Source organism: Globicephala melas, chromosome 6 (genome assembly GCF_963455315.2).
Source record: "Globicephala melas chromosome 6, mGloMel1.2, whole genome shotgun sequence".
Classification (NCBI taxonomy): domain Eukaryota; kingdom Metazoa; phylum Chordata; class Mammalia; order Artiodactyla; family Delphinidae; genus Globicephala; species Globicephala melas.
Genome location: NC_083319.1, coordinates 70,899,102 through 70,923,823, shown reverse-complemented (window position 1 = coordinate 70,923,823; position 24,722 = coordinate 70,899,102). Strand labels below are relative to the sequence as shown.

At 40.0% G+C, this 24,722-nt stretch overlaps 1 pseudogene; it reads left to right on the top strand.

The window, feature by feature from the left end:
- Positions 1–1,953: 1,953 nt before the first annotated feature.
- LOC115838986 (LLGL scribble cell polarity complex component 2 pseudogene) lies at positions 1,954–16,419 on the top strand (annotated as a pseudogene).
- Positions 16,420–24,722: the final 8,303 nt, after the last annotated feature.

The window sequence follows — 24,722 nt, the reverse complement described above, 5'->3', positions numbered from 1 at the left end:
CACCTATTTGGTTAAATTTATTTCTAAGTATTTTATTCTTTTTGATGCTACTGAAAATTGAATTTTCTCAGATTCCTATCTGGATTGTTCATTGCTAGTGTTTAGAAATACAATTAATTTTCATGTGTTGATCTTTTATCCTGAAGTTTCACTGAATTTGTTTATTAGCCCTAATAGTTTTTTGTGGATTCCTTATGATTTTCTATATAAGATCATGTCAGCTGCAAAGAGGGGTAGTTTTACTTGTTTCTTTCTAATTTGGATGCCTCTTGTTTCTTTTTTTCTTAATATTTATTTATTTATGTATTTAGGCTGCACCAGGTCCCAGTTGTGGCACGTGGGCTCCTTAGTTGTGGCATGTGGGATCTAGTTCCCTGACCAGGGATCAAACCCAGGCCCCCTGCATTGGGAGTGCAGAGTCTTACCCACTGGACCACCAGGGTGCCTCATTTCTTTTTTCTTGCCTTATTGCTCAAGTTAGAACTTTCAGGACAATGCTTCTTATACAATTTTGAATAGAAGAAGCAAAAGCAGGCATTCTTTTTGTTGTTGTTGTTCCTGATCTTAGGGGGAAATCTTTCAGTCTTTCACTATTGATGTTAGTTGTAGTTTTTTTTTATTTTCATAAATGCCCTTAATCAGATTGAGGAAGTTCTCTTTATTTCTAGTTTGTTGAATGTTTTTATCCTGAAAAAGTGTTGGATTTTGTCAAATTATTCTTCTGCATCAGTTGAGATGGTTACGTTTTTCCTTCATTCTATTAATACTGTATATTACATTGATTGATTTTTGTATGTTGAATCCCTCCTGAGATAAATATCATTTAGTCATGGTGTGTAATTCTTTTAACATTTTGCTGGATTTGGTTTGCAAGGATTTTATTGAGGATTTTTTGCATCTATATTCATAGGGGATATTGGTCTGAAATTTTCTTTTCTTGTGATGTCTCTGGTTTTGGCATCAGGTAATGCTGGCCCCATCAAATGAGTTAAGAAGTGTTCACTGCTTTTCTATTCTTAGAAGAGTTTGAAAAGGATTAGTGTTAATTGTTCCTTAAAAGTTTGATGCAATTCACTAGTGAAGCCATCTTATCTGGTCCTGGACTTTTCTTTGTCAGAAGGGTTTTTTGTTTGTTTTGTTTTTTAAACTACTGATTCAGTCTCTTGTTTTAAGGCTGTTCAGATTTCCTATTTTTTTTTCTTGAATCAGTTTTGGTGGTCTGTATGTTTCTAGGAATTTGCCCATTTTATCTAGGTTACCTAACTTGTTAGTGTACACTGTTCAGAGTTTTCTCTCATAATCCTTTTTATTCCCTTAAATTCGCTAGTAATGTCCCCATTATGCTGTGTTTAAGTCATCTTTTTCTTGATTGAGGATTCACTTGGATGCTACAAACGCTCAGCTATTTCCCAGAGTTCCCACAAAGTCAATTCTGACACTTACCTTTTTGGAGTTTCTGTGTAGGGATGGGCCCGTGCAGCTTCCTATTCTGCCATTTCCATTGACGTCCCTTCTAATTTTTGTTTTGTTTTGCTTTCGAGCAGAATGGCAAAATGCCTCTGATGTGCCAAGTTCCTTCCTCCATACATCCTCTGTGACTGGGACGCAAGTCTTCCATGCCCCGCCTTCCCACTTTCTGGGTTACCTGTCCCCCACTACTTCTCTGAAGCCCCCTCTAACAGTCAGCTACTCCCCTCCAAATTTTCTCCACCTCCCCCCTTTCTCTTTTTTGCACTGTTAAGAGCTGGCTCTTCTTTCCTCAACTTTATTAGACGCACGCGCGCACGCACGCACGCACGCACGCACACCCTGCTCTTCTCCTTTGGAGATTCCTCACACGCAGTCAGCAGGCTGGAGCGCCTCAGGGGCAGCACGGACGCTCACTTGTAAGCCCCAAGGGCCTCCGGCCAACCAGAGCTCCGCTCGAACCTGCGCTCGCAGAGCAGAGCGTGCATGTGCGCCTCTCCAGAGCACGGAAAGCGCCGGCCCCGCCGGCCGCTTGCGCCGCCGGAGCGACGTGGAAGTGAAACGCGCGGGGCTGGGCCGGGGCCCCCGGAGAGCGGGCCGAGAAACTCGGCGGCTTTCTCTGGTTTAAAAAACAAAGAAAGAAAAGAGAGAGCGAGGAGGGTGAGAGAAAGGGAGCGAGGAAGAGGAAAGAGGGAGGGGTTCTATGCTAGACGGCTGGGGCCCTGAGGCCGGACGGGAGGCTGCGGGACCGCAGCTCGGCTCGGAGGTCGGAGGCCGGGGCTTTCCCGTAATAACGGACGAAACTTCGGAGCCAATCAGCCGTGGAGGAAAGAAAAAAAGGTACTGCCGGACTGAGGCATTTTTCTAGCTTCAGTGGGGAGCGCGCCGGGTGCAGCGACCTGGGAGCCCGAGGCCCCAGAGAGTAGACCTGGATTCGGCCGCGTCTCCCAGGTGCCCGCGTAGGCCGGGCGGCCGGCGGGAAAGGAAGCACTTCCTCCCAGAACTCACGTACCGGATTTAAGCAATAACGTTCGCGCAATAAGCAAACATACATATTTTAAAGTGAATATTATTATTCCATTTGTTTTCTATTTGAACTTTTCTTTGAGTGAACTGGCTTACAATAATTTAGTCTGTTTTCTGAAATCTCAATAGTCTTTTTCTTTAAATAGCTGACTAAATCATCGGGTGTTGCCCCAGTTCTGTCTGTAGACGGCTTGCTCTTAGAGAATTGTTTCTCTTGAGGGATCGCAGCCAAGGAGCAAGTCTGCATTTACGTTTTCTGCCTGTGGACTGCTACCTGAAATTATTTAAGTTATCTCCTCTGTTTATTAATATCTTTAAGGTATTTATGAGCAAACAGAATAATCATTCCCTAACCTCTGTCTCCATTCAGGTGGATAATGGAGCTCCTCCCAACGCTGTTTGCACTCCAGTTTACTAGAAAAAGATATGTGAGAGCTGAGGGGGAAGAATGTGAGGAGTTCTTTCTCTGTAAGTAATCTTATTCATTAATTGACTCAAGAGATAATTATTGAGCACCTCTTGTATGCCAGGCACTGTGCCAGGCAGTAGGACTACTCACCATCTCTAAGGAAAGATAAAAACAAAACAGAAAGTACTGGTACTGTTCATGAATCTACCAATGTTCTGTTCTAGTTACCTTCTGAGAAAATCTTTCCCCTCATACAAAGACAAATTTCTTAATGGACTGAAATCACATCTGTTTTCCAACCAAGCCAAATAGCTTTGATTTGGTAAAGATTGCCAGAAAGATTTTCGTAGTGAATAAGAGAACAAATCAACATGTTAGCTCTACCCAGAAAAAGCTAGTGATAGTATTTTTTCTTTATTGGAGGTGAGGAGAGAGAGAGAAATAGTGCTCCCTACTATAAATCATATAATGAAGTGATTTTTGTTGTTGTTGTTGTTAATAACTCAGGTGAGAAAACTGTTGTCACAGATGAAATTTGAAGTTAGCAAACCAGGAAGTACCTCTCAGGATCCTTCTACCTGCTAACCTCTAAGTTACTATTAGTTGCTATATAATTTTAAAGCTATTTTAATATGTAAAATTTTTTTTTATCAGTTGCCATATTTTCGAGCTTTGTATAGGAATAGTAAGAAAAAATAGATTTGGCCTTAGAAATCAAGGAGTCTATCTTTGTAGTTGGGGAACTGGGGAAACTAGTTTGCACAAAGCTAAATAATAATGAAATAAAGTGTTTTCCTAAGGAAAACACTTGAGATTGATGAAAGGGGGGGGGGAGAAAGAAATGGGGACAGTGTGTTTCTTTTTTGCCAGGAAAAGTACCTCAGGTAAATAGTTCTCAGGAGGAGGCAGTAGCTACACCACAGAACCAAACGTGGAAATTTCTGGAAAGTGCCCTCAGAAAGTGACCTGGGATTGTGAGGGGTCGATCAGTTTGAAAGGAGTGATATCTTTTAAATAGAAGAGCAGAATTAATAATTTCCATGCCGAGTCCTACATGAAGTAGATCAATCACGTATAAAGTAAAAGAGAGGGGAATAGTTTTCACAGTTTCAGTTGAAAAGTAGTACAGTTGCAGGAAATGGGGAGTTGATGGAACTGCAACTTGCCCCTGGGCAAGGTTGAAGAAACTACCTTTGGGTGTCAAATGCAAATGAAATAGATTTTTTCTTTTCTTTTTTTCTGTCTTTTCCCTCTTGTATAAGAAAATGTTACCAAGTGTTGGAGGTGGGGTACGAATAAACATTACTTGGGGAGAGTGAAATTATATAACATCTACAGAGGAAAATTATCAATATCCATGAAAAATTTTAAGGGACATCTATTTTATTCAGCAGTTGCTCCTCTAGAAATTATTCTGCAGATACATCTGCACATGTGCAAAATGGCCCATGTATAACAATAGCCACTGTAGCTTTGTAATAACAAGATATGAGACAATTTCAGTGGCCATAAATGAGGAGGGATTAATTAAATTATGAGGTTTCTCTAAAATTAATCATGTACAGCTATGGTCCAGAATGTAGCAGATCTAGCAAATATGTAATGATTTCCAAGATACACTGTTGAGTGAAATAAGAGAGGTACCGGATAATGTATGTAAAATGCTTCAAATTAAACTTTAGAAATATTTGTATGTGTGCTTGTATGTACATAGAATATTTCTGGAAAGACACACAAAAAGTTGTTGACTATTGTCTCAAGGGAGGGAAGTAGATGTACTGAATACAATTTACTGCCAGTTTTAAAAGCAAATGTATGAACTATCTAACACTAGTAAAACAAATAACTAATAAAGCAAGTCAAGTACTGGTAGAAGGAAGTTGTTTCTTGAACTGACCACATTCTGTTTTGTAAGAATTCTGCAACTGTCAAAATTGCATTTACAGGAAGAGAAAAAAGAAAACTCCAGGGTAAGTCATTCAGTTAGTCCCTTATCTAAGCCTTAATTTCCTCATTTGTAAAATGGGTATGAGGGTGACTACTTTGCAGGCTTGTTGTCTGGATTAAACATAAAGAATATAAATTATTATACATGCTAGCACGTGCACGCATGCACACACTTCTGGCTCAGGCTTCCAGTTTCCCCAAAGCAGTTCCCAAAGGAAGACCAAACGGGGCTTGAAGCAGGAAGAATTTAGGTATAACCAGGGCATTTTCTCACCAGCACGGGATTTAGCATTAGCAATAAGTCCCATCCCTTTGGATTTCATTCACTAAACAAACATTACATATCAAGTACTGTGCAGGCTGCTTGGATACAGTGATGAGCAAGACAAAACTGTGCTTTAAAAAATATTATGCAGTTTATACATGAATGTGTCTGCATTCAAATGTTATAGAACAGAATTAATGTTTCCCTTTGCTGCTACTCTTTTCCCCAGAGGTAATTGCTGATATCCTCATAAAGTTGGGGGAAATACTTTATGACTTTGTTTGGTGCATGTTGTTTCCCCCCTTAAAATAGCATCACACAGTACATGCTATTCTATAACTGTCTAAAATATCAATATGTCTTGGAGATTTTTGCAAAGAATCAGAAAGATTCTCCCTCATTCTTTTAAACTGCTGTAGGTAACCTATTGTATGGATAAATGTATGATTTAATCATTCCCCTAATGATGGGGAATGATTATTTAGAATAGATTAGAATAGAATGGAATGATTATTCTATTTTTTACTAGTATAAAATGGGCTATTAATGCTTGGTTATATATGTTACAAATGTTTTCTGCCAGCGTGTTGCTTGTATTATTACTTTATATATCGTATTATTTAGCTTACAGAATTTTAAAACTTTGATGGAAGCAAATGTATCATTTTTTAAAAAAGATGTCTTAACAACTTTGTTGTCTTAAGGCCTTTTACACACCCAAGATTATGAACACATTCTCCTACATTTTCTGTTAATGTTTGACATCGACATATTTTGTTCATCTGGACTTTCACTGTGTGTAAAGTTGTGGTAGGCAGTATAATGCCCTTACACCCAAGATGTCCATGTCCTAATTCCTGGAAACTGTGACTATATTAAATTCAAAATGGAATGGAAAAATGGAATGAAGGTTTCAGATGGAATTAAGGTTGGTAATCAACAGACCTTGAGATGATGGTATATTAGTTTCCTATTGTTGCTACAAGTTCTGTTGCTTAAAACAACACACATTTATTCTCTTACAGTTCTGGATGTCAGAAAGCCAACATCAGTTTTGACTGGGCTAAAGTCAAAATGTTTTCAGGGCTGATTTTTTTCTGGAGTCTCTGAATGGAAAGTCCCTTTTCTTGTTTTTTTCATCTTCTAGTGGCCACTTGTATTCCTTGGTTTGGGGCCCCTTTATCTTTGAAGCACATCTCTCTAATCTCTGCTTCTGTCATATCTCCTTCACCTCTCTTTCATGAAATCTCCCTCAATCTCCCTATTATAAGAACACTTGCAAGTATATTTAGAGTTCATCCAGATAATCTAGGATAATCTCCCCATTTCAAAATCCTTAATTTAATTACATATGCAAAAGTCCGTTTTTCCATATATGGTAGCAATCATAGGTTCCAGGAACTCAGGCTTGGATATCTTTGGAGGACATTATTCACTCTGCCATGTGTAGAGAGATTATCCTAGATTATCCAGATGGTCCCAATGTAATTATAATTTATATAAATTGAAGAGAGAGGCATAACAAAGAACCAGAGAGCTAGCAGTGTGAGAAAGACTTAGTCCGATGGTGATGGCTCTGAAGATGAAAAAAGAGGGCAATAAGCCAAGGAATGTGGAAGGCCTCTAGAGAGTGGAAAAGGCAAGAAACAAATTATCCTACAGAGCCTCAGAAAGGAACACAGTCCTGTCAACACATTGATTTTAACCCATTTCAGAGTTTAATTTTAATAACACTTAGCATGAGATTTATCCTCTTAGTAGTTTTTTAAGTGTACAATACAGTATTGTTGACTATAGGATAGATACAGTGTTGTAGCGCAGATCTCTAGAACTTATTCATCTTGCTTAACTGAAACTTTATGCCTGTTGATTAATAATTCACACATCCCCTCTCTCTGGCTCCTGGAAACCACCATTACACATTTTGATTCTATGAACTGGACTATTTTAGATACCTTGTATAAGTGAAATCATGCAATATTTGCCTTTCTGTGACTGGTTTATTTTACTTAGGATAATATCTTCAAGGTTCATCCATGTTGTCACATATTGCAGAGTTTCCTTCTTTTTAAAGGCTAAATAATAATCCATTGTATGTGTATACCACTATGACTTTATTCATCTGTTGATAGACATTCATGCTTTTTCATGTCTTGGCTATTGTGACTGGTGCTGTAATGGAGTGTAATGAACATGGGAGATTTCTTTGAGATCCTAGTTTCAATTCTTTTGGATAAATACCTAGAACTGGAATTGCTTGGTCATATGGTAGTTCTATTTTTATTTTTATTTTTTGGCTACACTGCACAGCATGCGGGATCTTAGTTGCTCGACCAGGGATCAAACCCATGCCCCCTGCATTGGAAGTGCAGATTCTTAACCACCAGACCACCGGGGAAGTCCCAGTAGTTCTGTTTTTAATCTTTTGAGGAACCTCTATACTGTTAACCATAGTGGCTACACTATTTTTCTTTCCCACCAACAGTGCACAAGGGTTCCAATTTCTCCACATCCTAACCAACACTTGTGGTCTTTTCCTTTTTTTTTTTTTTTTTAAATAATAACCATCTTTACAGGAGTGAGGTGATATTTCATTGTGGCTTTGATTTGATTTGTATTTCCCTGATGGTTATAGACTGTGGAGCATTTTTTTTTTTTTAAGAAGATGTTGGGGGTAGGAGTTTATTAATTAATTTATTTAGTTTTGCTGTGTTGGGTCTTCGTTTCTGTGCGAGGACTTTCTCTAGTTGTGGCAGGCGGGGGCCACTCTTCATCGTGGTGCGCGGGCCTTTCACTGTCGCGGCCTCTCTTGTTGCGGAGCACAGGCTCCAGACGCGCAGGCTCAGTAGTTGTGGCTCACGGGCCTAGTTGCTCCGTGGCATGTGGGATCCTCCCAGACCAGGGCTCGAACCCGTGTCCCCTGCATTAGCAGGCAGATTCTCAACCACTGCGCCACCAGTGAAGCCCTGAAGCATTTTTTCATATACCTGATAGCCATTTATATGTCTGCTTTGGAGAGATGCCTATTCAAGTCCTTAGTTCACTTTAAAATCAGGTTTTGGTTTTTGGCTGTTGAGTTGTAGGACTTCCTTACATATTTTGGATATTAACCCCTTATAAGTTATATAGTTTTCAACTATTTTCTCTGAGTCCATAAATTGCCTTTTCACTCTGTTGTTTCTGTTGCTATAAAGGAGCTTTTTAGTTTGATGTAGTCCCAGTTGACTGTTTTGCTTTTGTTGCCTGGGCTGTTGTTGTCATATACAAAAAAATCATATTCAAGACCAATAAAGCTTTTCCCCAACATTTTCTTCTAGGAGATTTACACTTTCAGAATTCTTCTTTAAATGTTAATCCATTTTGAGTTGATTTCTGTGTATGGTATAAGATAAGGGTATTATTTCATTCTTTAGCATATAGATATTCAGTTTTCCCAACACCATTTGTTGAAGAGATTATCCTTTCCCCATTGTGTATTCTTTGCACTTTTGTCAAAGATCAGTTGACCATGTATGCATATGTTTATTTCTGGGCTCTCTAGTCTGTTCCATTGGTCCAAATCTCTGTCTTTATGCCAGTACAGTACTGTTTTGACTATTGTAGCTCTGTAATATATTTTGAAATCAGGAAGTGGAGTGCCTCCAGTTTTGCAAGATTGCTTTATCTATTCAGGTTCTTTGGTGTTTCCATATGAGTTTTAGGATTGCTTTTTCTACTTCTGTGAAAAATGCTGTTGGAATTTTGATAGGGGTTACATAGAATCTGTAGATCACTTTGGGTAGTATGGACATTTTAACAATATTAATTCTTCAATCCATGAATATGGATATCTTTCCATTTGTTTGTGTCTTTATCAATGTCTTATAGTTTTCAGTGCATGGGTCTTTCCCATCCTTGTTTAAATTTATTCCTAAATATGCTGTTGTTTTTTATGCTATTATGAATGAGATTGTTTCTTTAATTTTCTTTTCAGATAGTTCAGTGTTAGTATATAGAAATACAACTGATCTTTGTATCCTGCAAATTTACTGAATTTATTAGTTCTAACAGTTTCTTGGTGTAGTCTTTTTTCTATATATAAGATATTGTCATTTGCAAACATGGAAAGTTTTACTTCTTTCTTTCCAATTTGGATGCCTTTTATTTCTTTTTCTTACCTAAATGTTCTAGCTATAATTTCTAGTACTGTGTTAAATAGAAGTAGCAAGAGCAGTTATCCTTGTCTGTTACTAATATTAAAGGAAAAGCTTTCAATTTTTTACCATTTAGTGTGAGGTTAGCTGTGGGCTTGTCATATATGGCTTTTATTATGTTGAGGTAATTTCCTTATATTCCTAGTTTTTTGAAAGTTTTTATCATAAAAGGATATTTGAATTTTGTCAAGTGCTTTTTGTTCATCTATTGAGATGATTGTGTAATTTTTATTCTATATTCTGGTATTGTGGTGTATCACATTTATTGATTTGTATATGTTGAACCAACATCTTTGCATCCCAGGGATAAATCCCATTTATCCCTGGTCATGATCTACAGTCCTTTTAAAAAAAGCTGTTGAATTTGGTTTGCTAGTATTTTGTTTTTTGGTTTTTTTTGCATTTGTATTCATCTGGGATATTGGCCTGTAGTTTTCTTTTCTTGTAGTGTCTTTTTCTGGCTTTGGTATCAGGATAATGCTGACTTCATAAATGAATTTGGAAGTGTATACTTCTCTTCAAGTTTTTGGAAGAGCTTGAGACAGATTGGCATTAATTCTTTTAAAGTGTTTGGTAGAATTCATTAGTGAAGCCATCTGGTCCTGCGCTTTTCTTCCTTGGGAGATTTTTGATTATTGATTCAACCTTCATACAAGTTATAGGTCTGTTGAGACTTTTTTTTTTTTTGGCTGTGCCATGCAGGTTGTGGGATCTCAGTTCCCTGACCAGGGACTGATCCCAGGCCACAGCAGTGAAAGCCCAGAATCCTAACCACTAGGCCACCAGGGAACTCCCTAGACTTTGTTTTTCTTTATGATTAGGTCTTGGTAGGTTGTATGTTTCTAGGAATTTATCCATTATTTCTAGATTATCCAGTTCGTTGGTGTATAATTGTTCATACTGGTCACTTATGATCTTTTTAATTTCTGTGGCATCGTTTTTAATGTCTTCTCTTTCATTTTATTTTGTCACCTCTTTTTTTCTTAGTCTTTCTAAGAGTTTGTCAATTTTATTTATCTTTTCAAAATATCAGCTCTTAGTTTCATTGGTTTTTTTCACTTGATTTTCTATTTCACTTACTTATGTTCTGATCTTTCTTATTCCCATCTTTTTTATAACTGTAGGCTTAATTTATTCTTTTTCTAGCTTCTTGGAGTGTAAAGTTAGGTTGTTTGAGATTTTTTTTCTTTTTTAATGAAGCATTTATGACAATAAACTTCCCTCTTAGTACTGCTTTTGTTGAATCTCATATGTTTTGATATGTTGTGTTTTTGTTTATATCAAGGTATTTTCAAATTTCCTTTTAAATCCAATTGTTGTTCAAGATTATTGTTGTTTAATTTCCACATTTGTTAATTTTTCCAGTTTTTTGTCTACTATTGACTGCTAGTTTCATTCCATTGTGGTCAGAAAAGATATTTGGTATAATTCCAATCTTCTTAAATTTGTTAAGACTTGTTTTGTAACCTAAATGTGAGCTATCCTGGAGAATGTTCCATGTGCACTTGAGAAGAATGTGTTCTGCTGCTGTTGGGTGGAATGTTCTATACAGTAAGTCCCCTACATACAAACGAGTTCTGTTCTGAGAGCACATTCGTAAGTCCAATTTGTTTGTAAGTCCAACAAAGTTAGCCTAGGCACCCAACTAATACAATCAGCTATATAGTACTGTACTGTAATAGGTTTATAATACTTTTCACACATATAATGCATAAACAAAAAGTAATGAAGACATTTTTAATCTTACAGTACAGTACCTTGAAAAGTACAGTGTACAGTACAACAGCTGGCATACAGGGGCTGGCGTTGAGTGAACAGGCAAGAAGAGTTACTGACTGGAGGAGGGAGAGGAGGTGGGAGATGGTAGAGCTGAAGGATCAACAACAATAGGAGACAGAGGGCAAGCTGCAGTTTTCACTCACACCTGACGATGGCACAGGTTCTGGTTCCTTGCTGGAATTAATTCTGTCTACCCTCTTGAAAAAATGAACCAGTGATGTCTGGGTGGTAGCTCTTTTTTTCTCATCATAGATGACATGGTAGCACTGGATTGCATTCTGAATGGCTGCTGCAACCTTCGTGTACTGTTCTATGTTCCGGTCCTATGCCTCAAAAACTAACAGTGCCTCCTCAAATAAAGAAAATCCCCTTGCCGTTTCCTGCATCGTGAATCTCTTCGGTTCTTCAGTTACTTCTTCTTTCTCTTGTCTCTCTTCGTCCTTTCTCTGGGCCTCTAGTTCCATCAGGTCTTCATTAGTAATCTCCTCATGTTGCACAGCAAGGAGTTCAATAAAGTCGTCCTCTTGCAGATCTAGCTGAAATAAAGATACTATACTACTGTACTCTGTACACTACTGTACCGTAAAGTACACAGAAGCACAACTACTTGTAGAGGATGCATGCACGTGACAATGTACGCCAGACAAGTGAACTAATTTACGTGATTGGACATGCGAACACACGTTCCCATCTTCGAAAGTTCACAACTCGAAGGTTTGTATGTAAGGGACTTACTCTGTATGTCTGTTAGGTCCATTTAGTCTATAGTTTTGTTCAAGTCCTCTGTTTCCTTTTTGATCTTCTGTCTGGATGTTCTATCCATTACTGAGAGTGGAGTCTCTTACCATTATTGTCTTGTCTTATATTGTTTATTTCTCCCTTCAAACTATCAATGTTTGCTTTATATATTTAGGTGCTCTGATGTGTGTAATATATATAATTCTTATATCTTGTTGGTAGATTGGCACTTTTATCAGTATAACGTCCTTCTGTTTCTTATGACAATTTTTGACTTATAATCTATTTTGTGTGATATAAGTATAGCCAACCCTGCTCTATTTTGGTTACTATTTCCGTGGAATATCTTTTTCCATCCCTTCACTTTCAACCTGTGTGTCCTTTTTATTTTTTATTTTATTTTATTTATTTATTTTTGGCTGTGTTGGATCTTCGTTTCTGTGCGAGGGCTTTCTTCAGTTGCGGCAAGAGGGGGCCACTCTTCATTGCAGTGCGCGAGCCTCTCACTATCGCGGCCTCTCTTGTTGCAGAGCACAGGCTCCAGACGCGCAGGCTCAGTAGTTGTGGCCCACGGGCCTAGTTGCTCTGCAGCATGTGGGATCTTCCCGGACCAGGGCTCGAACCCGTGTCCCCTGCATTGGCAGGCAGATTCTCAACCACTGCGCCACCAGGGAAGCCCATGTGTGTCCTTTTTAGACAGCATATAGTTGAGTCTTGTTTTTTTAATTCTTTCAGCCACTCTTTGTCTTTTGACTAAAGAGTTTAATATTTTTTCATTTAATGTTAATTACTGACAGAAAAAGATTTACTGTTACCATTGAGTTCATTGTCTTGTTAGGTTTTTTGTTTTTGTTTTGTTTTTTTTGTTTGTTTGCTTTTTCCTCTGAAAGATCCTTTTGTGAATCATGGTGGAATTACCTATACCAGATATTTTAAAGATGTAGAACTTTATAATTGTGAGGTGATTTCAGTGAACAAGAAAAGCTTTCCAAAGTGAACTTAGCCAAAATTGTATTTAATCTTCCTTAAATATAGACACATTTTAGTTATTGGGGAGAAAGTCTGTTGAAATATAACAGGAAGTATTCGGATCCCTCTCTACTCCTCCTCCACCCTGTCCCCTATAGCTTCACATAGCCCAGAATCCATTTACTTTTGTTCCAATAGCCATTATACTTTATATTCTTTTAAAGTGGAAGCTTTGAAGTTGTAGTAAATGTATTGTATCATACTACTCAGTTTGTTCAATTCACTAAGCATTCATAGAGTATTAGGCATCCCTCTAGGTTAGGTACCAGAGAGCAGTAGCTTTCAAACATTTTATACCATGAAAAAAACACCCATTTTATACTGTGACTCACAGTAACAAGTATCAGTATGGTTAACATTGTAACCCACCATGTCATTTGTGTGCACCTATACTCATAACTGAAACAAGTGTCATAAAATAACACTTATTGGTATTATGGGAGATATACTTTGATATTTTCTAGTCTCTTCTTTTTCTTTTTAAAAAACTTTTTATTGAAGTATAGTTGATTTACAATGTTGTGTTAATTTCTGCTATACAGCATTGTGACTCAATTATACATACATATATTTTTCATATTTTTTTCCATTTGGTTTAATCACAGGATATTGAATATAGTTCCCTGTGCTGTACAGTAGGACCTTGTTGTTTATCCATCCTTTATATAATAGTTTGCATCTGCTAATCCCAAACTCCCAATACTTCCCTCCCACATCCCCCCTCCCTCTTGGCAACCACAAGTTTGTTCTCTATGTCTGTGAGTCTCTTTCTGTTCCATAGATATGTTCATTTGTGTCCTGTTTTAGATTCCACATATAAGTGATATAATATGGTATTTGTCTTTTTCTGACTTACTTCACTTAGTATGATAATCTCTAGGTCTATTCATGTTGCTGCAGATGGCATTATTTCATTCTTTTTAATGGTTGAGTAATATTCCATTGTGTGTATATATACATATATACACACATATCACATCTTCTTTATCCATTCATCTGTCGATGGACATTTAGGTTGTTTCCATGTCTTGGCTATTGTAAATAGTGCTGCTATGAACATAGTTTCCAGAGGAGGCCCTCCACCGGTGGGTGTTTGAGGTGGTGGAGGCTCTGCAGGAGCATCCTTGGCACCCCAGCCAGATCCTTATTCGCTACATCTGGGAGCTCATCGTCATCTGGGACCTGCAGGGCAGCCGCGTGCTCTGTCATTTCCTCAGCAGCCAGCAACAGGAGAATATCTGCTGGCAGTGGGATGGTCATCTGATAGCTGCCATTCTGACAGCAGCTACTGCCAGTGGCCCATGTCCGGTGATACCCAGCAGCCAGAGCCCCTGCACAGCTGTGTGCCTTTTGGTCCTTTTCCTTGCAAAGCTATTACCAACATCTTCTGGCTGACCACCAAGCAGGGGTTGCCCTTCACCATCTTCAAGGGTGGCATGCTGTGGGCTGGCTATGGGGACTGCCACTGCATCTCGGTGGTCCACAACAGCCAGCAGACAGCCTCTGACTTCCTCTCCCGAGCGTCGACTTTACTCTTCTCGTTGAGATGGACTGTGCGGCTGCCTTTGATGACCCCTACACTCAGGTGGTGTTGGCTGAAGAGGATCTGGTGGTGACTGACCTGCAGATGGCCGGTTGGCTGCAGATTTAGCCTCCCTACCTGGTCTCCCTGAACTGCTCTGCCATCACCTGCTCCCACCAAGTCTCCAACATCCTCCTGAAGCTGTGGGAGCACATCATCACTGCTGGCAGCTGGCAGAACACACACCTCTCCACCGTGGAGTGGCCCATAACTCACGGGGCATGAGGACAGCATGGTGAGGTTCTGGGATGCCTGTGACATGTGCTTGCTGCTGCTCTACAAACTCAGCACTATACAGGTGTTCCTCACCAACACAGACCCCAGTGAGAACCGCACTGCCCAGGGCGAGGATGAGTGGTCCCTGCTCTGTAAGGTGGGCTCCGTCGACCCCCACAGTGACGATCCTCAGCTGGGCATCCAGAAGGTTTTCCTCTGCAAATACAGTGGCTACCTGGTTGTGGCCACCACGGCAAGGCAGGTGAGGGTGCTGGAGCTAAATGATGAGGAGGTGGAGCACTCCATGGAACAGGTGGAGGCTGACCTGCTGCAGGACCAGGAAGGCTACCGCTGGAAGGGGCAGGAACGCCTGTGTGCCTGCCCGGGGCCTGTGCGCTTTGAGCCTGGCTTTCAGCCCTTCGTATTGGTGCAGTGCCAGCCCCTGGTTGTGGTCACCTTCTTGGCCCTGCACTCCCAGTGGCACTTCGTGGCCTTCGGCACCAGCCACGGCTTCAGCCTCTTAGACCACCGGCAGTAGCAGCAGGTCTTTGTCAAGTGCACACACCTCAGTGATCAGCTAGCCTTGGAGGGCCCACTGTCCCATGTGAAGTCCCTAAAGACGTCTCTGTGCCAGTCCTTCCACTGGACACTTTGCAGCCGGGTGTCCAAAAGTAGCAGTGGCCCGCTGGCCCTCCAGGAGATGTGCAGGAGGGGAGCACCAGGCAGAGCAGACCCACATGCAGAACATGGAGCTGGCGCCTGTGCAGTGCAAGATGGAGGCCCACTCGGCAGCAGACACCTTCACGGGCTTAGTCCGGACCCTCTACTTCACTGACATCTACCTGAGGGACAACTCTCGCCTCTGCCTCTTGCTGTGGCTGGCACCAATGGTAGTACCGTCTTTGCCTTTGCCTTGTGCGTGACACCCGAGGAGCACAGAATGGATGAGCCGGTGTGAGCGGAGCAGGCCAAGGAGATCCAGCTGATGCCTGGTGGGCATCCTGGTGCTGGACGGACACAGTGTGCCCCTTCTCAAGTCCCTGGAAGTGGCCCATGACCTGTCAAAGAGCCTGGACGTTCAGGGAAGCCACCAGCTGTTCGCTGGGTCAGAAGAACAGTTCAAGGTGTTTCGCGCTGCCCAAGGTCAGTGCCAGGCTGAAGCTGAAGCTAACCACCCTAGAGGGCTTGCGGGTGCAGTGAGTCACTGTGGCCTGCTTCCGCAGCTGTCGAGCTGAGGACTATAGGGAACATCACCTGGCTGTCATCACCAACGTGGGTGATGTCCAGGTGGTCTCACTGCCCCTGCTCAAGCCCCAGGTTCATTATAGCTACTTCTGCTAAGTGGATGTCAGCAGCATTGCTTTCTGCATCTTGACCAAATATGGCCAAGGTTTCTACCTGATCTCACCCTCCAAATTTGAGCACTCCTCTCTCTCCACCAAGTGGCTGGTTGAGCCCCAGTGTCTGGTGGATTCAGCAGAAGCAAAGAACTACAGCTGCCCCTGCAATGGATTGGGCCCTGAGAAGGCCTTGGGTGGAGCCAGGAACTCAGCCAAGGTGATGGAGAGGAGAGGAGGTTGGCCTGAGATGGAGCATGCTCTGCTTAGTGATGAGAGGGTCCTGAAGGAGATCCAGAGCACGCTGGAGCGAGACCAAGGGCACTGTGGCAATTGGCCATTCTTAGCAAGTGGGTTACAGCCTCAGCAATGGGGAGGATGCTCCTGAGTTGCTGTCACTCTATCTCCTTCTGCAGTGGAGTGAGTGGTAGGGGCATCCAGGCTGCATGATAAGCACACACTACTGAGGCCTCTTCCTTGGGGTACCACCCCACCTAGAGAGGCCCATGGACTGGGCCATGCAGGGGGTAGGGGGACCCCCATTTTCCACCCTGCTGCTGCTCCTGGCCTCGGGAGAGGAGACACCCCAGGTCCTTGGGGCTATCCCTTCCTGGGCCTTGACTATCTTGGTCCTTTTGTCAATGTTGCACAGTTTTTAAACCCCCACTCCCCCCTTTTTGTTAGTCTTTTAATTATTTTGTCTGCCTTTTCCTCTCTTGATGTCTTCCTTTGTGTTTTGTTGTTTTTTTGTATAGCTGTGCTTTGATTCCTCTCTTTCTTCTGTGTAGTTTCTGTAGGTCCTTCCTTCCTTCCTTCCTTCCTTCCTTCATTGGGTCTTCTTTGCTGTGTGTGGGCTTTCTCTAGTTGTGGCGAGCAGTGGCTGCTCTTCATTGTGGTGCATGGGCTTCTCATTGAGGTGGCTTCTCCTGTTGCAGAACATGGGGTCTAGGCGTGTGGGCTTCAGTAGTTGTGGCTCGCAGGCTGTAGAGGACAGGCTCAGTAGTTGAGGCGCAGGGGCTTAGTTGCTCTGTGGCGTGTGGGATTTTCTCAGACCAAGGCTCGAACCCGTGTCCCCTATATTGGCATGAGGATTTTTAACCCCTGTGCCACCAGGGAAGTCTGTATTTTTCTTTTTTATTGTGGTAAAATATACATAATGTGATATCTACCATCCTAACCATTTTTAAGTACAGTTCAGTGGTGTTAAATACATTCACATAACTTTTTCATCTTGTAAAACTGAAACTCTATAACCATTAAACAATGACTCCCCATTCTCCTCTCCCCTCAACCCCTGGCAAGCACCTTTCTACTTTCTGTCTGTATAATATTGACTGCTCTAAGTACCTCATATAAATGGAATCATACAGTATTTATCTTTTTGTGACTGGCTTATTTCACTTGGCATAATGTCCTGAAGGTTCACCCATATTATAGTATATTGCAGAATTTCCTTCAAGACTGAATAATGTTCCATTGTATGTATATATGACATTTTGCTTATTCATCTATCCATGGACACGTGGGTTGCTTTCACATTTTAGCTATTGTGAATAATGGTGCTATGAACATGGGTGTACAGATACCTCTTTGAGACCCTACTTTCCATTCTTTTGGGTATATACTCAGAAGTGAAATTGTTGGATCATATGGTATTTCTATTTTTAATTTTTTTAGGAACTGCCATGCAATTTTCCACAGCCACTGTGCCAATTTACATTCTTTTTTTTTTTTTTTTTTTGCGGTACGCGGGCCTCTCACCGTTGTGGCCTCTCCCGTTGCGGAGCACAGGCCCCGGACTCGCAGCCTCAGCAGCCATGGCTCACGGGCCCAGCCGCTCCGTGGCATGTGGGATCCTCCCGGACCGGGGCACGAACCCGTGTCCCCTGCATCGGCAGGTGGACTCTCAACCACTGCACCACCAGGGAAGTCCCCCAATTTACATTCTTATCGGTAGTGCATAAGGGTTCCAATTTTTCCACATCCTCACTGACACTTGTTTTCTGTTTTTTGACAGTAGCAATCCTAATGGATGTAAGGCTGTAGGTATTTTTTTACATGGTTACGTTGAGGCTTACATACAATATCTTAGAACTGTAACAGTCTGTTTTCAGACTGATAACAACTTAAATTCAACCACCTACAAAACCTCTACATTTTAAGTCCCCCACACACTTTATATTATTGTTGTCACATTTTACATCTGTTCATATTTGTATGTTTTTTTTTTTTTTTTTTTACGGTACGCGGGCCTCTCACTGCTGTGGCCTCTCCCGTTGCGGAGCACAGGCTCCGGACGCGCAGGCTCAGCGGCCATGGCTCACGGGCTTAGCTGCTCCGCGGCATGTGGGATCTTCGCGGACTGGGGCATGAACTCGTGTCCCCTGCATCGGCAGGCAGATTCATAACCACTGCGCCACCAGGGAAGCCCCCCATATTTGTATCTTTTAACATATTTTAAAATTATAGTTTTTTTTTCTTTAACTTTTATACTAGAATTAAAAGTGACTTACTCATCATGATTAAAATATTACAGTATTCAGTATTTGTCTACATGTTTACCTTTTTTTTTTTAAACATCTTTATTGGGGTATAATTGCTTTACAATGGTGTGTTAGTTTCTGCTTTATAACAAAGTGAATCAGTTATACATATACATATGTTCCCATATGTCTTCCCTCTTGCGTCTCCCTCCCTCCCACCCTCCCTATCCCACCCCTCCAGGCTGTCACAAAGCACCGAACCAATATCCCTGTGCCATGCTGCTGCTTCCCACTAGCTATCTACCTTACGTTTGGTAGTGTATATATGTCCATGACTCTCTCTCGCCCTGTCACAGCTCACCCTTCCCCCTCCCCATATCCTCAAGTCCGTTCTCCAGTAGGTCTGCGTCTTTATTCCTGTCTTACCCCTAGGTTCTTCATGACATTTTTTTCCCTTAAATTCCATATATATGTATTAGCATACGGTATTTGTCTTTTTCTTTCTGACTTACTTCACTCTGTATGACAGACTCTAGGTCTATCCACCTCATTACAAATAGCTCAATTTCGTTTCTTTTTATGGCTGAGTAATATTCCATTGTATATATGTGCCACATCTTCTTTATCCATTCATCCGATGATGGGCACTTAGGTTGTTTCCATCTCCGGGCTATTGTAAATAGAGCTGCAATGAACATTTTGGTATATGACTCTTTTTGAATTTTGGTTTTCTCAGGGTATATGCCCAGTAGTGGGATTGCTGGGTCATATGGTAGTTCTATTTGTAGTTTTTTAAGGAACCTCCATACTGTTCTCCATAGTGGCTGAACCAATTCACATTCCCACCAGCAGTGCAAGAGTGTTCCCTTTTCTCCACACCCCCTCCAGTATTTATTGTTTCTAGATTTTTTGATGATGGCCATTCTGACTGGTGTGAGATGAAATCTCATTGTAGTTTTGATTTGCATTTCTCTAATAATTAATGATGTTGAGCATTCTTTCATGTGTTTGTTGGCAGTCTGTATATCTTCTTTGGAGAAATGTCTATTTAGGTCTTCTGCCCATTTTTGGATTGGGTTGTTTGTTTTTTTGTTATTGAGCTACATGAGCTGCTTGTAAATTTTGGAGATTAATCCTTTGTCAGTTGCTTCATTTGCAAATATTTTCTCCCATTCTGAGGGTTGTCTTTTGGTCTTGTTTATGGTTTCCTTTGCTGTGCAAAAGCTTTGAAGTTTCATTAGGTCCCATTTGTTTATTTTTGTTTTTATTTCCATTACTCTAGGAGGTGGGTCAGAAAGAATCTTGCTGTGATTTATGTCATAGAGTGTTCTGCCTATGGTTTCCTCTAAGAGTTTGATAGTTTCTGGCCTTACATTTAGGTCTTTAATCCATTTTGAGCTTATTTTTGTGTATGGTGTTAGGGAGTGATCTAATCTCATACTTTTACATGTACCTGTCCAGTTTTCCCAGCACCACTTATTGAAGAGGCTGTCCTTTCTCCACTGTACATTCCTGCCACCTTTATCAAAGATAAGGTGTCCATATGTGCGTGGGTTTATCTCTGGGCTTTCTATCCTGTTCCATTGATCTATCTTTGTGTTTTTGTGCCAGTACCATACTGTCTTGATTACTGTAGCTTTGTAGTATACATGTTTACCTTTAAACAACAAATTTCATATTACTAGCCAAAGGCACCATCTTGACTCTCCTCCAGGTGGCTAGATTCTGTTGGACCTGCCAGAGCTCCAACAAGAGCAAGAGAGAAGCCAGTCCTTTAACGAGCCCCATCAGAAAAGCTGGGGAGGGTGAAATAGGTAAAGGGGATTAACTGAATGGTGATGGAGGGAAACTAAATTTTTGGTAGTAAGCATGCTGTAGTGTATACAGAATTAGAAATATGTTGTACACATGAAACTTATATAATGTTATAAATCAACGTTACCTCAACGAAATAAATTTTAAAATATATCAGTCCATCAATTATAGAAAACGTAATAGAGCAATGCAAGTTGTTAATAATAGGGGGAACTGTGTGTGTGTGGCAGGAAATAGGAGGAAGCATATGAGAACTTGGTAATTTTAACTTTTTTTTCATGAACTTAAAACAGTTCTAAAAAATAGTCTATAATTTAAAAAATATTTTAAATTATGATCATCTACTACTTTTGTAATCAGCAAAGAATCAGCAAGAAAAGAATACATATTGTTTTTTTGAAGGAGTCAGTATTATGTGTGTTTGGAATTTAGGAATGTGTAAATAGGGAGCTCTGGGAGACCACCTTTAGTCATGTACATAGGGAACTAAGAAATGCCAGTTTCTGAAGAGAGAGACTACATCATTTATGTTTAGTAATCAAAGGTGAATGGCCATGTGGCTCAGAGAAAGAGAGAGAGCCTGAGAGAATGGCTGCTTTTGTTCTGATGGCTTTCTTTTTCCTAGTTTTTGTATCCTTTTAATTAACTTCACTTTTTGCCTAATCTCTAAAACATCACCCTGCCCCTGAAAATGTCTTTTTTTGAGAATCTTCCCAAAGGGACAAGAAAGCCAGCTTAGTCATCCCCAGCATCTGTAAAATGGAGGCATGAGTTTTATATACTCAGTCATTGTAATAAAACTCCACCATCACTTAAATATCTGCGGGATCTGCTCCCGCTGAAGTTGATCTATAGTAAAAATGAGGAAGAGTGCCCTGTCTTTAAGGCAACTACAATCTGGTAGGGGAGACAAGGCATGAATTCTTGAGAAGTCTATGCAGGCAACAAGTCACCATCTATAACCAACTGACAGCTCTGTACTACATGCTGAGTAACTGACATAGATGACAGTGCTACATACTTCGAGGAAGGAAATAGCACTGTTTTGAGTCATGGTGACAGTACTGAATATGAGGGAGAGCTGTAATCACTAAAACTAAATTTATGAGTAAATGATTCTACGCAGCAAACTACACAGAAACATCCACTGCATTTGTCGATTATTGTTTTAATTAATTCTTAGTGAGAAACTGAAACCAACATCAATCTGTCTACAAGTAACTTAGGTATTTTAACATATTCACTAAGTTCTTGTTCTTTTTTTTTTAATTGTGAAGCCTAACATACATACAGCAAAATGCATAAAATATAAACATTCAGTGTCACAAATAATTACAGAGTAAACACCTGTATTCCAACCAACTAGGTCAAGAAATAGGCTATTTTAAGTTCCACAAGTCTCCAGAATGTCTTTTCTTGATCACAAGCTCTCCCTTTTCCCTAAATGTAACCTCTGTATTGACCTTTGTAATAGTTACTTCCTTGTTTTTCTTTATAGTTTTCCACCTATATATTCATCCCTAAAAATGTTGTTTTATTTCTCCTATTTTTATCTTTATATATATATATATATATATAGAATCATGCTATATGTATTTTTTGTTTTTTCTTTTGCCCAACATTATGGTTTTTTTGAGATGCATCATGCTGTTTTCACTCTTCAATAGTGTTCCATTGTATGGATATACTAAAATTTATCCTTGCAGAGTCAAGATAGACTAATAGGAGGATGTGGAATTCGCGTCTCCGCACAACTAGGGCACCTGCCAGGCACCAGTGGGGGACCACGGACGCCAAGGGGACGGGAGGAACCCCCAGTTACCGGCTTGCGGGATCTTGGTTTGCAGGCTGGAGGTTGGGCCCGAGCTCCTGTGGTGGGAACTCCGAGTCCAAACTGCTGGACTAACAGAGAACCTCAGACACCAGGGAATATTAATAAGAGTGAGGCATCCCGGAGCTTCTCATCTCAGTACCAAGACCCGACTCTATCCAACTGCCTGCAAACTCCAGTGCTGGACGTCTCAGGCCAAACAACCAGTAAGACAGGAATACAGCACCACCAATCAAAAAAAAAAAAACAAAAGAAATGACAAAAAAATGTGTTACAGGTAAAAACCTACAAGATCAAATAAATGAAGACAAAATGGGCAACCTACCTGAAAAAGAATTCAGAGTAATGATAGTAAAGATGATACAAAATCTCGGAAACAGAATGGAGAAAATACAAGAAACATTTAACAAGGATCTAGAAGAACTACAGAGCAAATAAACAGTGATGACCAACACAGTTACTGAAGTTAAAAATACTCCAGAAGGAATCAATAGCAGAATAACTGAGGCAGAAGAACAGGTAAGTGACCTGGAAGATAAAATAGTGGAAATAACTACCACAGAGCAGAATAAAGAAAATGAATGAAAAGAATTGAGGACAGTCTCAGACACATCTGGGACAACGTTTAATGCACCAATGTTCGAATTATAGGGGTTCCAGAAGGAGAGAAAAAGAAAGGGTCTGGGAAAATATTTGAAGAGATTATAGTCGAAAACTTCCCTAATATAGGAAAGGAAATAATCAAGTCCAGGAAGCACAGAGAGTACCATACAGGGTAAACCCAAAGAGAAACACATCAAGACACATATTAATCAAATTAATAAAAATTAAATACAAAGAAAAATATTAAAAACAGCACGGGAAAAGCAACAAATAACATGCAAGGGAATCCCCATAAGGTTAACAGGTGATCTTTTAGCAGAAACTCTGCAAGCCAGAAGGGAGTGACAGGACATATATAAAGTGATGAAAGGGAAAAACTTACAACCAAGATTACCAAGCAAGGATCTCATTCAGATTCGATGGAGAAAATAAAACCTTTACAGATAAGCAAAAGTTAAGAGAATTCAGCACCACCAAAACAGCTTTTCAACAAATGCTAAAGGAACTTCTCTAGGCAGGAAACACAAGAGAAGGAAGAGACCTACAGAAACCCAAAACAATTAAGAAAATGGTAATAGGAACATACATATCAGTAATTACCTTAAATGTAAATGAATTAAATGCTCCAACCAAAAGACATAGATGGGCCAAATGGATACAAAAACAAGACCCGTATATATGCTGTCTACAAGAGACCCACTTCAGACCTAGGGACACATACAGACTGAAAGTGAGGGGATGGAAAAAGATATCCCATGCAAATGAAAATCAAAAGAAAGCTGGAGTAGCAATTCTCATATCAGACAAAATAGACTTTAAAATAAAGACTATTACAAGAGACAAAGAAGAACACTACCTAATGATCAAGGGATCTATCCAAGAAGAAGATATAACAGTTATAAATATTTATGCACCCAACATAGGAGCACCTCAATACATAAGGCAAATGCTAACAGCCATAAAAGGGGAAATTGACAGTAACACAATCATAGTAGGGGACTTTAACACACCACTTTCACCAATGGACAGATCATCCGAAATGAAAGTAAATAAGGAAACACAAGCTTTAAATGATACATTAAACAAGATGGACTTAATTGATATTTATAGGACATTCCATCCAAAAACAACAGAATACACTTTCTTCTCAAGTGCTCATGGAACATTCTCCAGGATAGACCATATCTTGGGTCACAAATCAAGCCTTGGTAAATTTAAGAAAATTGAATCATATCAAGTATGTTTTCCGACCACAGCGCTATGAGACTAGATATCAGTTACAGGAAAAAAACTGTAAAAAATACAAACACATGGAGGCTAAACAATACACTACTAAATAACCAAGAGATCACTGAAGAAATCAAAGAGGAAATTTAAAAATACCTAGAAACAAATGGCAATGAAAACACAATGACCCAAATCCTATGGGATGCAGCAAAAGCAGTTCTAAGAGGGAAGATTATAGCAATACAATCCTACCTCAAGAAACAAGAATAATCTCAAATAAACAACCTAACCTTACACCTAAAGCAGTTAGAGAAAGAAGAATTAAAAAAACTCCAAACTTAAAAGAAGGAAAGAAATCATAAAGATCAGATCAGAAATAAATGAAAAAGAAATGAAGAAAACAATAGCAAAGATCAATAAAACTAAAAGCTGGTTCTTTGAGAAGATAAACAAAATTGATAAAACATTAGCCAGACTCATCAAGAAAAAAAGGAGAAGACTGAAATCAACAGAATTAGAAATGAAAAAGGAGAAGTAACAACTGACACTGCAGAAATACAAAGGATCATGAGACATTACTACAAGCAACCATATGCCAATAAAATGGACAACCTGGAAGAAATGGACAAATTCTTAGAAATGCACAGCCTTCCAAGACTGAACAAGGAAGAAATAGAAAATATAAACAGACTGATCACAAGCACTGAAATTGAAACTGTGATTAAAAACCTTACAACAACAACAACAACAAAAAAAAACCTTCCAACAAACAAAA